This window comes from Dendrobates tinctorius, unplaced genomic scaffold, assembly GCF_039654945.1.
Source record: "Dendrobates tinctorius isolate UK_male_01 unplaced genomic scaffold, ASM3965494v1 ptg000145l, whole genome shotgun sequence".
NCBI classification, from domain to species: Eukaryota; Metazoa; Chordata; class Amphibia; order Anura; family Dendrobatidae; genus Dendrobates; species Dendrobates tinctorius.
In genome coordinates this window covers 6,376,397-6,387,303 of record NW_027361812.1, presented here as the reverse complement: position 1 = coordinate 6,387,303, position 10,907 = coordinate 6,376,397, and the positions used below count along the sequence as shown (strand labels likewise).

The window sequence follows — 10,907 nt, the reverse complement described above, 5'->3', positions numbered from 1 at the left end:
CTTCCTCACAACCCTCAATGGCACGCAAGCTAAGCCCTGCATGTCAGTGTGTGAGGGCTATCGGAAGCGATGGGAGTCAGGGAGAACAGCGCACGCGCACTTGCCAAACAGCTATAACCACAGGGTCCGGTAGAAAAAAGTAAATAAAGGATCCAGTTCATATCTGCATTAATGTATAAATAAAATGAATAAGTAACCATATCTTAACTAATATGCCTCACATAAATGCCTCAATGAAAGGTTTGATGCAATACACCATAATTGTGCACATTATTATAAAAATAATAATAATTTTATAATGCAAATTTTATTACAGTGACAATATATAAAATAGTGAAGTGACCATATATCAACAATTAATAATCACCTTATACTATACATAAATGAATAATATTATAATATTATATCAAAGTGTAAACTCTTAGTGATATTATAATAAATAAAGTGACAGTGCTTAATTACAACCGTGCCTAAACACGAATCCATTTATTTCACTAATTCTATTAAAGTGACAGTGCATTGACAATATATACAAAAAACAAAAAATAAAAAATAAGAAAAAAAGAAAAAAAAGTGTCTCGGGTAGTGAGAGCGGTTTATCCTCTAATGAGTCTAGATATGGGAGAGATTTTCATTTGAGGAGTGGAGGAAGACGTAGATATCCTGATATGTTTCAGAGATCTTATAAACAGAGGAAATCCAAGGATCAATTAAAGATGATCAATCTCTCCACTCATGCTCTGTCTATACCACAAATTAAATTACTTGAAAAAGGTTTGAATTTTTATCCATTTTCTCGCCTAGATTCCTTTACTGCGGTAAAGGACCTCAATCTATTTGCCAGGAAAATTGTCCTTAAAAAATTGCACTTTAAAGTTGAAGATCCTATTTTTGACACTTCAACTACAGTAATGGAGAGAGAGGCATTTGAAGTGTTGGACTCTTTAGCTAGAGAAAGTGGGCCGGAAAGGGTGAGTACTATTCCGTCTAATTTGTTTAAGAAATCAAAAAATTTTCCCCCGTTGAGTTTGTGTCCGACTGTTGAAGTCTTTACCCGTTTGGTCACTAAGGACATTGAAATGTTATCACAGATTCAACGAAATAGAGATAATTTATCTAAAGAGGAAAGAGATGCTCTACAAGAGCTTAAAAGCTGGGATGATGTCTTGTTTAAGCCAGCGGACAAAGGGGGGAATTTGGTGATTTGGCCAAAGAAGATGTACGAACACCAGGCTTATAAGCTTTTGAATAATGTAAAATGTTATAAAAGATTAACGCATAACCCAATTTCCTCTTTCCAAAAGAGCCTGATTTTGATTTTGGAAAAAGCATTGTCTGATGGCTTAATTTCTAAAGCTTTTTTGGATAGAATCCGTGATCTTCAACCTAGATTATCCACATTTTACCTCATTCCCAAGGTACACAAACATGCTATGGATCCACCGGGGAGGCCTATTGTGGCTGGGAATGGGGTTTGTGTGAAATTATTTCTGATGTTGTAGACTATTTTTTAAAACCTATTGTGTCCACTTTACCTTCCTTTATCAGGGACACCAATCAGGCCTTGCAACACATTGACCAGATGCAATTGGAAGATAATCAGATTTTGGTGACCGCAGATGTTGAGGCGCTTTATACCTCCATAAAACATAAAGATGGTTTGGCCGCCACTGCCTTGTTCCTTAAAGCCAGCAATATTGAAAGTTCTATGGCAGATCTCATCCTAATTTTATTGGAATTCATCTTGAATCATAATGTGTTCACCTTTGATAAAAGAACTTACCTCCAGTTTCAAGGTACAGCAATGGGGGCTTCCTGTGCCCCTTCCTATGCTAATTTATTTTTGGGTGCGTGGGAGAGATTTTCCTTGGGGACAGGATTGTTGACATCAATAAGGTGAATAATTGGATGAGATATACAGATGACGTGCTATTCGTCTGGGAAGGTGATGAAATGGAGTTGGGAAACCTGATGAGGGAACTCAATAACAATGATATTAACGTAAAGCTAATCTTTAAATCTGGCAGGTGTTTGGAGTTTCTGGACATCTTAATAGATGTGACAATTGACGGGACCATTCATGCGGATGTTTTTAGGAAGCCCACCGCCACAAATTCCTATCTTCGGGCGGACTCCTCGCATCCTGCCAGCACAATTCGTGGAATCCCTATAGGTCAGTTCTTAAGGATTAAGAAGATTTGTTCTGAAACTTCTAGTTTTGAGAAACAATGCCTTGAACTGACTAGAAGATTTGAAGACAGGGGATATAGCCGTAAGATGATAAGAAGAGGCTATAGGAGAGCAATACGTACATCACAAAATGAGTTATTGTATAACAACAAAAGAATTGAAAGGGTTGAAACCAATCAATTAAGATTTATTTCCACCTTTAATAGTCAGTGGTCAAATTTGAGGAAGATTGTCCATAAACATTGGGCAGTTTTATTGACGGATCCGGTACTGAAAAAGGCTTTGCCCTCAGCTCCTCAATGTGTAGCCAGACGATCGGCCAACTTTAAGGACTTACTGGTACATAGCCACTATGAACATGAGGGAGGCTTAAAGTTGGGACCTTTGGTTCCCGGCTTTTTTCCATGTGGCTTGTGCAAGGCTTGTCTTAATTTGGTAAAATCTAAAAAATTTGGAAATCATGACGGATCACGACAATATGATATCCGAAAACATCTTACATGTTCCTCAACAGGGGTAATTTACCACGTGGAGTGCCCTTGCCAAAAAATATATGTTGGCTTGACAACAAGGGAGTTAAAAGTACGCGTTAGGGAACATGTTTTGGATATAGAGAAAGCCTTGAACACTGAGGATTGCACCTCTTTGAAAACCCTACCTAGGCATTTCAAGAAATACCACGGGTGCAATCCTCGGGGTTTAAGGGTCAAGGCCATTGACCAAATTGATTTGGGTACTAGAGGTGGCGATTTATTTCGGTCACTTTCACAGTTGGAATGCCGTTGGATCTATCATCTAGAGACACTTAATCCTTATGGATTAAATGAAAACATGGGTTATTCTGCTCTTTTGTGAATAGGCATCTTTCTTATGGGTTGGGGCTGGTGGTTTTTATATGTTATCATAATATATTATTCTGATAATTTTTATGTGTTTGATTTTAATTATTCTTTTTTCATTTTAGTATATTAGGGTCAATTATTCCGGGTTTTGAGGTCCATTGATTTGGAATCCTTCATCTGAATTGAGGAGCCAGGAGAGATTATGTCTTCATTTATGATTTTTTTCTTTTTCATTATTTTTTATTTTTATTTTTTGTTTTTTTTGTATATATTGTCAATGCACTGTCACTTTAATAGAATTAGTGAAATAAATGGATTCGTGTTTAGGCACGGTTGTAATTAAGCACTGTCACTTTATTTATTATAATATCACTAAGAGTTTACACTTTGATATAATATTATAATATTATTCATTTATGTATAGTATAAGGTGATTATTAATTGTTGATATATGGTCACTTCACTATTTTATATATTGTCACTGTAATAAAATTTGTATTATAAAATTATTATTATTATTTTTATAATAATGTGCACAATTATGGTGTATTGCATCAAACCTTTCATTGAGGCATTTATGTGAGGCATAATAGTTAGGATATGGTTACTTATTCATTTTATTTATACATTAATGCAGATATGAACTGGATCCTTTATTTATTTTTTTCTACCAGACCCTGTGGTAATAGCTGTTTGGCAAGTGCACATGCGCTGTTCTCCCTGACTCCCGTCGCTTCCGATAGCCCTCACACACACGACATGCAGGGCTTAGTTTGCGTGCCATTGAGGGTTGTGAGGAAGTACGACATAGGGGGCGGGTGCAAAGCGTCACGCGCCGATGTTTGCCAATTAGCTCCCACGGAGATCGCCCCCTTTTTGATTTGTATAAAAAGCGGGCCGCCTCTCACCCTGGACACGACCCCCGGAAGAAGCAGGTGGCGAAACGCGCGTCCAGGTGAGAGGACGCCGTGAGCACAAGTCTCCATTCAGCGGTAGCATACACTTTATTATACATTTGTTATTGTGGGCCTTATTGTGGAATTATAATGGGAGTTATTCCATCTGAAACCTTTTAGTGTTATTATGCACAGGAGCTATTGTAGCTATTGTGTTACATCTCTTGGGACCGCATCATGATAATATTATCATATTAGTGTAACATCAACCGTGTTTTGAGAAATATTTTTTGACTTCATATACTATCCTGGCTTTATTTAGGCTTCTTTTGGCTTAATCCTTGACATTTTTTGAAATAATATTTTTTGAAGCACTAATATATTTATAATTGGTACATATATATATATTCTCTGTACTAGGAGGAATGCCATTTTCAATTTGCCGATATTGTGATCTGATTGTTTATTCTTAAGCCATTGTTATTATATTTTGTGCTCCAGCGTCCTTTATACGGCATTTTGCTTTTTTATTAAATGGATTTTATTGTATAATTGAATAAAAGTTGTGATTTTATATTTTGGGATCTCTTCATTTTTTCCATGCAGTTGTACATGGGAAATCTTTGTTATGATAACAATTGATGAGTCCACTGCCACTACTAGAGTGTTGCTGGAGTGGGACTGTTCTGTTTCAAGTCATGGTGTGCCATCTGCTATAGAGTTTTGTAGAAAAAGTAATAAAGACTGTCACCCTCAATTATAAACTGCAAATTAGGGCCATGGAAGAAGATCTAACACTCAATTCCATTGTTTTGCTATATGACCCCCCATGTGTTTCACCCACCATTTGTGGAGTGGCTATATGAATAGTAGACAACTAGAGTTGAGTGATACCAGCCGATACTTGAAAATATCGGATCGGAATGGATCGGCCGATCTTAAAAAAAAATATCGGTATCGCCGATTCCGATACCGGGAACCAATGCAAGTCAATGGGGCCAAAATATCGTAATTAAAAAAAACCCTTTCTTTCCTTGTAGGTTAATTCTACATGAAGAAAAACAACTAAGAATAATGTAGAATGTATTGTGGGAGGTGGAGGAGACATTAAAGCCATAGAGTTTTAGCCCAATCAAAAGGAATAGCAGGAATTAAACTTTTTTTTTAAAGACGTTAGGAGTTACAAAGATATTGACTATGTTAGCCTCATTTATATTTTGCCAGACATGTATGTCTTCTTCTTCTTTCTTCTTCTTTCTTATTCTTCTTCCCTTTTTTACCTTCTTCTTCTTCTTCTTCTTCTTATTCCTTTTTTTACATTCTTCTTCTTCTTCTTCCTTTTTTTACATTCTTCTACTTCCTTTTTTTACATTCTTCTTCTTCTTCCTTTTTTTACATTCTTCTTATTCCTTTTTTTACATTCTTCTTCTTCTTCCTTTTTTAAATTCTTCTACTTCCTTTTTTTACATTCTTCATATTCTTCTTATTCAACAATTATTATTCTACATATTCAACTTCTTCATCTTCTTCCTATTCTTCTTCATCATATTCTTGTTTGTGTCAGGCATTCCTGTAGTTGTTATCTAGAAAAGTTAGAAGTTTACACCTTCCGTTCTGCCTGTCACAAAAGATTTACAACAGGATTTGTCCGCGTTCAGTTTGGCCTGCAGCAGCAGGCCTTTTCCAGGGGCACCACGAGGAGGAACGGACTCACCCCCATTCACTGCTTAGTCTTCTTCTGCTTATAAATAAGATAATATCATTTGCTCAGAGTATTAGTCTTATGCTTAATGTTCTTCTGCTTTGTTTTTTTTATGCTTCTTTGTCTTCTCTCTCTTGTTGTTCTGCATCTTGGTGGTTGTCTTCCTGTTCTTTGTCCTCTTGAACCAGCTGACGGTACTGGCACCCGGAGGGGCAGCAGAAGGAACAAGAGCCAATGGCACTACCGAGGACCAGCTGACGGTGCTGGAACCCGGTTACTAAGCAGGAGGTACCTGTGCTACAAAGCACTACCAAGGACCAGCAGACGTTGCCGGAACTCGGATACCGAGATGGAGGCACCTAGGCCAAAGGCTCTGACGAGAACCAGCTGACGGTGCTGGAACCCGGAGGGGTAGCATAAGCTGTAAGAGCAAATGTAAATAGCGAGGACCAGCTGACAGTGCTGGCACCCGGAGGGGCAGCAGAAGGAATAAGAGCCAATGGCACAACCGAGGACCAGCTGACGGTGCTGGAACCCGGTTACTAAGCAGGAGGTACCTGTGCTACAAAGCACTACCAAGGACCAGCAGACGTTGCCGGAACTCGGATACCGAGATGGAGGCACCTAGGCCAAAGGCTCTGACGAGAACCAGCTGACGGTGCTGGAACCCGGAGGGGTAGCATAAGCTGCAAGAGCAAATGGAAATAGCGAGGACCAGCTGACAGTGCTGGCACCCGGAGGGGCAGCAGAAGGAATAAGAGCCAATGGCACAACCGAGGACCAGCTGACGGTGCTGGAACCCGGTTACTAAGCAGGAGGTACCTGTGCTACAAAGCACTACCAAGGACCAGCAGACGTTGCCGGAACTCGGATACCGAGATGGAGGCACCTAGGCCAAAGGCTCTGACGAGAACCAGCTGACGGTGCTGGAACCCGGAGGGGTATCAGAAGTTACCCCTGAAAAGCAAAGTTGGCATGCCGCAAGCTGGCCGCAGTTACCGAATCACACAGTCCTACAGGGGGTGCTTGTCCTACTGGCACTATGGAACAAGCCTTTCTTACAAGAACCCGCAGTCCACATAGGAAGCACCTAAACTGCTGGCACCCTAGCCTCGGCTAACCCAACCGCAACACGACATGGCAACTTGGGGTGGCAAACTGACATTGACACTTCCCGGAAACAGCAGGCAGGGCTGGAACCAAGCTGGGCAGGAGGGAGTACCCGTGCCAAAGTCAGTTATGAGCAGCAACTGGCGATGTTGGAGCCCAGGACAAGCACTTAGCAGGCTGAGGCCTGATGTGCTGTCAATTGGGAGGCAGCAGGACAGATTGCCATCAAAACAGCAGGGGAACAGCTGACGTTACTGAACCCCATAAACACAGGAGCTAGTGTTTTACTCTGTGAAGACGGCACTTCCGAGCAACAACTGGCTGTGTTGAAGCCCAGGGACAAGCACGGAGCAGGCTGAGGCTGCATTGAAGAAATTTTAAGATCGGTTGTAGACTACTAATTTTAACCAAACTCCACTTAGGCCTGTGGCTTCACTGATTTTTGTATTTCCCCTGTCCTCCAACCCCGCCAGTTACAGCTCCGAAGTGGCGTCTGCACAATCCACACTTGTTCCTGTGTTACAGGTGTTCAGTCCGGTCAGTTAATCCCCTGATGTGTGTCCGGCAATGTCGCCTGCTCTGTCCACATTCCCATAATGGGACTGAACACCTGTAACACAGGAACTAGTGTGGATTGTGCAGACGCCACTTCGGAGCTGTAACTGGCAGGGTTGGAGGACAGGGGAAATACGAGAGACAGTGGAGCCACAGGCCTAATTGGAGCACGGTTAAAAATCAGTAGTGGTACGACTGTGTAGGCAGCAGGAGACTTTGCCATCTACACAGCAGGGGATCAGCTGACGTTACTGAACCCCACTGAGACACGGGAGCAAGTGTCTCTTTCCGTGTGGACGGCACTTCCGAACTACAACTGGCTGTGTTGAAGCCCAGGAAATTGGAGGGTGTAGGCAGAGGCCTACTGTATTTTGAATGAGGTGACAGCAGGAGAGACTGCCATCCACACAGCAGGGGATCAGCTGACGTTACTGAACCCCACTGAGACACGGGAGCAAGTATCTCTTTCCGTGTGGACGGCACTTCCGAACTACAACTGGCTGTGTTGAAGCCCAGGAAATAGGAGGGTGTAGGCAGAGGCCTACTGTATTTTGAATGAGGTGACAGCAGGAGAGACTGCCATCCACACAGCAGGGGATCAGCTGACGTTACTGAACCCCACTGAGACACGGGAGCAAGTGTCTCTTTCCGTGTGGACGGCACTTCCGAACTACAACTGGCTGTGTTGAAGCCCAGGAAATAGGAGGGTGTAGGCAGAGGCCTACTGTATTTTGAATGAGGTGACAGCAGGAGAGACTGCCATCCACACAGCAGGGGATCAGCTGACGTTACTGAACCCCACTGAGACACGGGAGCAAGTGTCTCTTTCCGTGTGGACGGCACTTCCGAACTACAACTGGCTGTGTTGAAGCCCAGGAAATTGGAGGGTGTAGGCAGAGGCCTACTGTATTTTGAATGAGGTGACAGCAGGAGAGACTGCCATCCACACAGCAGGGGATCAGCTGACGTTACTGAACCCCACTGAGACACGGGAGCAAGTGTCTCTTTCCGTGTGGACGGCACTTCCGAACTACAACTGGCTGTGTTGAAGCCCAGGAAATAGGAGGGTGTAGGCAGAGGCCTACTGTATTTTGAATGAGGTGACAGCAGGAGAGACTGCCATCCACACAGCAGGGGATCAGCTGACGTTACTGAACCCCACTGAGACACGGGAGCAAGTGTCTCTTTCCGTGTGGACGGCACTTCCGAACTACAACTGGCTGTGTTGAAGCCCAGGAAATTGGAGGGTGTAGGCAGAGGCCTACTGTATTTTGAATGAGGTGACAGCAGGAGAGACTGCCATCCACACAGCAGGGGATCAGCTGACGTTACTGAACCCCACTGAGACACGGGAGCAAGTGTCTCTTTCCGTGTGGACGGCACTTCCGAACTACAACTGGCTGTGTTGAAGCCCAGGAAATAGGAGGGTGTAGGCAGAGGCCTACTGTATTTTGAATGAGGTGACAGCAGGAGAGACTGCCATCCACACAGCAGGGGATCAGCTGACGTTACTGAACCCCACTGAGACACGGGAGCAAGTGTCTCTTTCCGTGTGGACGGCACTTCCGAACTACAACTGGCTGTGTTGAAGCCCAGGAAATTGGAGGGTGTAGGCAGAGGCCTACTGTATTTTGAATGAGGTGACAGCAGGAGAGACTGCCATCCACACAGCAGGGGATCAGCTGACGTTACTGAACCCCACTGAGACACGGGAGCAAGTGTCTCTTTCCGTGTGGATGGCACTTCCGAACTACAACTGGCTGTGTTGAAGCCCAGGAAATAGGAGGGTGTAGGCAGAGGCCTACTGTATTTTGAATGAGGTGACAGCAGGAGAGACTGCCATCCACACAGCAGGGGATCAGCTGACGTTACTGAACCCCACTGAGACACGGGAGCAAGTGTCTCTTTCCGTGTGGACGGCACTTCCGAACTACAACTGGCTGTGTTGAAGCCCAGGAAATTGGAGGGTGTAGGCAGAGGCCTACTGTATTTTGAATGAGGTGACAGCAGGAGAGACTGCCATCCACACAGCAGGGGATCAGCTGACGTTACTGAACCCCACTGAGACACGGGAGCAAGTGTCTCTTTCGTGTGGACGGCACTTCCGAACTACAACTGGCTGTGTTGAAGCCCAGGAAATAGGAGGGTGTAGGCAGAGGCCTACTGTATTTTGAATGAGGTGACAGCAGGAGAGACTGCCATCCACACAGCAGGGGATCAGCTGACGTTACTGAACCCCACTGAGACACGGGAGCAAGTATCTCTTTCCGTGTGGACGGCACTTCCGAACTACAACTGGCTGTGTTGAAGCCCAGGAAATAGGAGGGTGTAGGCAGAGGCCTACTGTATTTTGAATGAGGTGACAGCAGGAGAGACTGCCATCCACACAGCAGGGGATCAGCTGACGTTACTGAACCCCACTGAGACACGGGAGCAAGTATCTCTTTCCGTGTGGACGGCACTTCCGAACTACAACTGGCTGTGTTGAAGCCCAGGAAATAGGAGGGTGTAGGCAGAGGCCTACTGTATTTTGAATGAGGTGACAGCAGGAGAGACTGCCATCCACACAGCAGGGGATCAGCTGACGTTACTGAACCCCACTGAGACACGGGAGCAAGTATCTCTTTCCGTGTGGACGGCACTTCCGAACTACAACTGGCTGTGTTGAAGCCCAGGAAATAGGAGGGTGTAGGCAGAGGCCTACTGTATTTTGAATGAGGTGACAGCAGGAGAGACTGCCATCCACACAGCAGGGGATCAGCTGACGTTACTGAACCCCACTGAGACACGGGAGCAAGTATCTCTTTCCATGTGGACGGCACTTCCGAGCTACAACTGGCTGAGTTGAAGCCCAGGAAATAGGAGGGTGTAGGCAGAGGCCTACTGTCTTTGGAATGCGGAGACAGCAGGAGAGACTGCCATCTCCACAGCAGGGGAACAGCTGGCAGTGCTGAACCCCACTAACACTTGAACGAATGTGTTTGGCTCTGTGGTGACGACACTTCTGAACACCAACTGACGCTGTTGGAGCCCAGGATTAGGCGTGGAGCAGGCTGGGGCCTACTGGATTTTGGCAGGTGAAGGCAGCAGGAGACTTGCCATCTCCACAGCAGGGGAACAGCTGGCAGTGCTGAACCCCACTAACACTTGAACGAATGTGTTTGGCTCTGTGGAGACGACACTTCTGAACACCAACTGACGCTGTTGGAGCCCAGGATTAGGCAAGGAGCAGGCTGGGGCCTACTGGATTTTGGCAGGTGAAGGCAGCAGGAGACTTGCCATCTCCACAGCAGGGAAACAGCTGGCAGTGCTGAACCCCACTAACACTTGAACGAATGTGTTTGGCTCTGTGGAGACGACACTTCTGAACACCAACTGACGCTGTTGGAGCCCAGGATTAGGCGTGGAGCAGGCTGGGGCCTACTGGATTTTGGCAGGTGAAGGCAGCAGGAGACTTGCCATCTCCACAGCAGGGGAACAGCTGGCAGTGCTGATACCCACTAACACTCGAACGAATGTGTTTGGCTCTGTGGAGACGACACTTCTGAACACCAACTGACGCTGTTGGAGCCCAGGATTAGGCGAGGAGCAGGCTGGGGCCTACTGGATTTT

General features: G+C 44.8%; 1 long non-coding RNA gene across 1 annotated transcript; it reads left to right on the top strand.

Moving 5' to 3' along the window:
- The first annotated feature begins 1,553 nt into the window (after positions 1-1,553).
- LOC141049517 (uncharacterized) lies at positions 1,554-3,483 on the top strand. The gene is made up of 3 exons (XR_012220376.1): positions 1,554-1,796; positions 2,028-2,173; positions 3,155-3,483. It is a non-coding gene; the product is annotated as an uncharacterized lncRNA (long non-coding RNA).
- Positions 3,484-10,907: the final 7,424 nt, after the last annotated feature.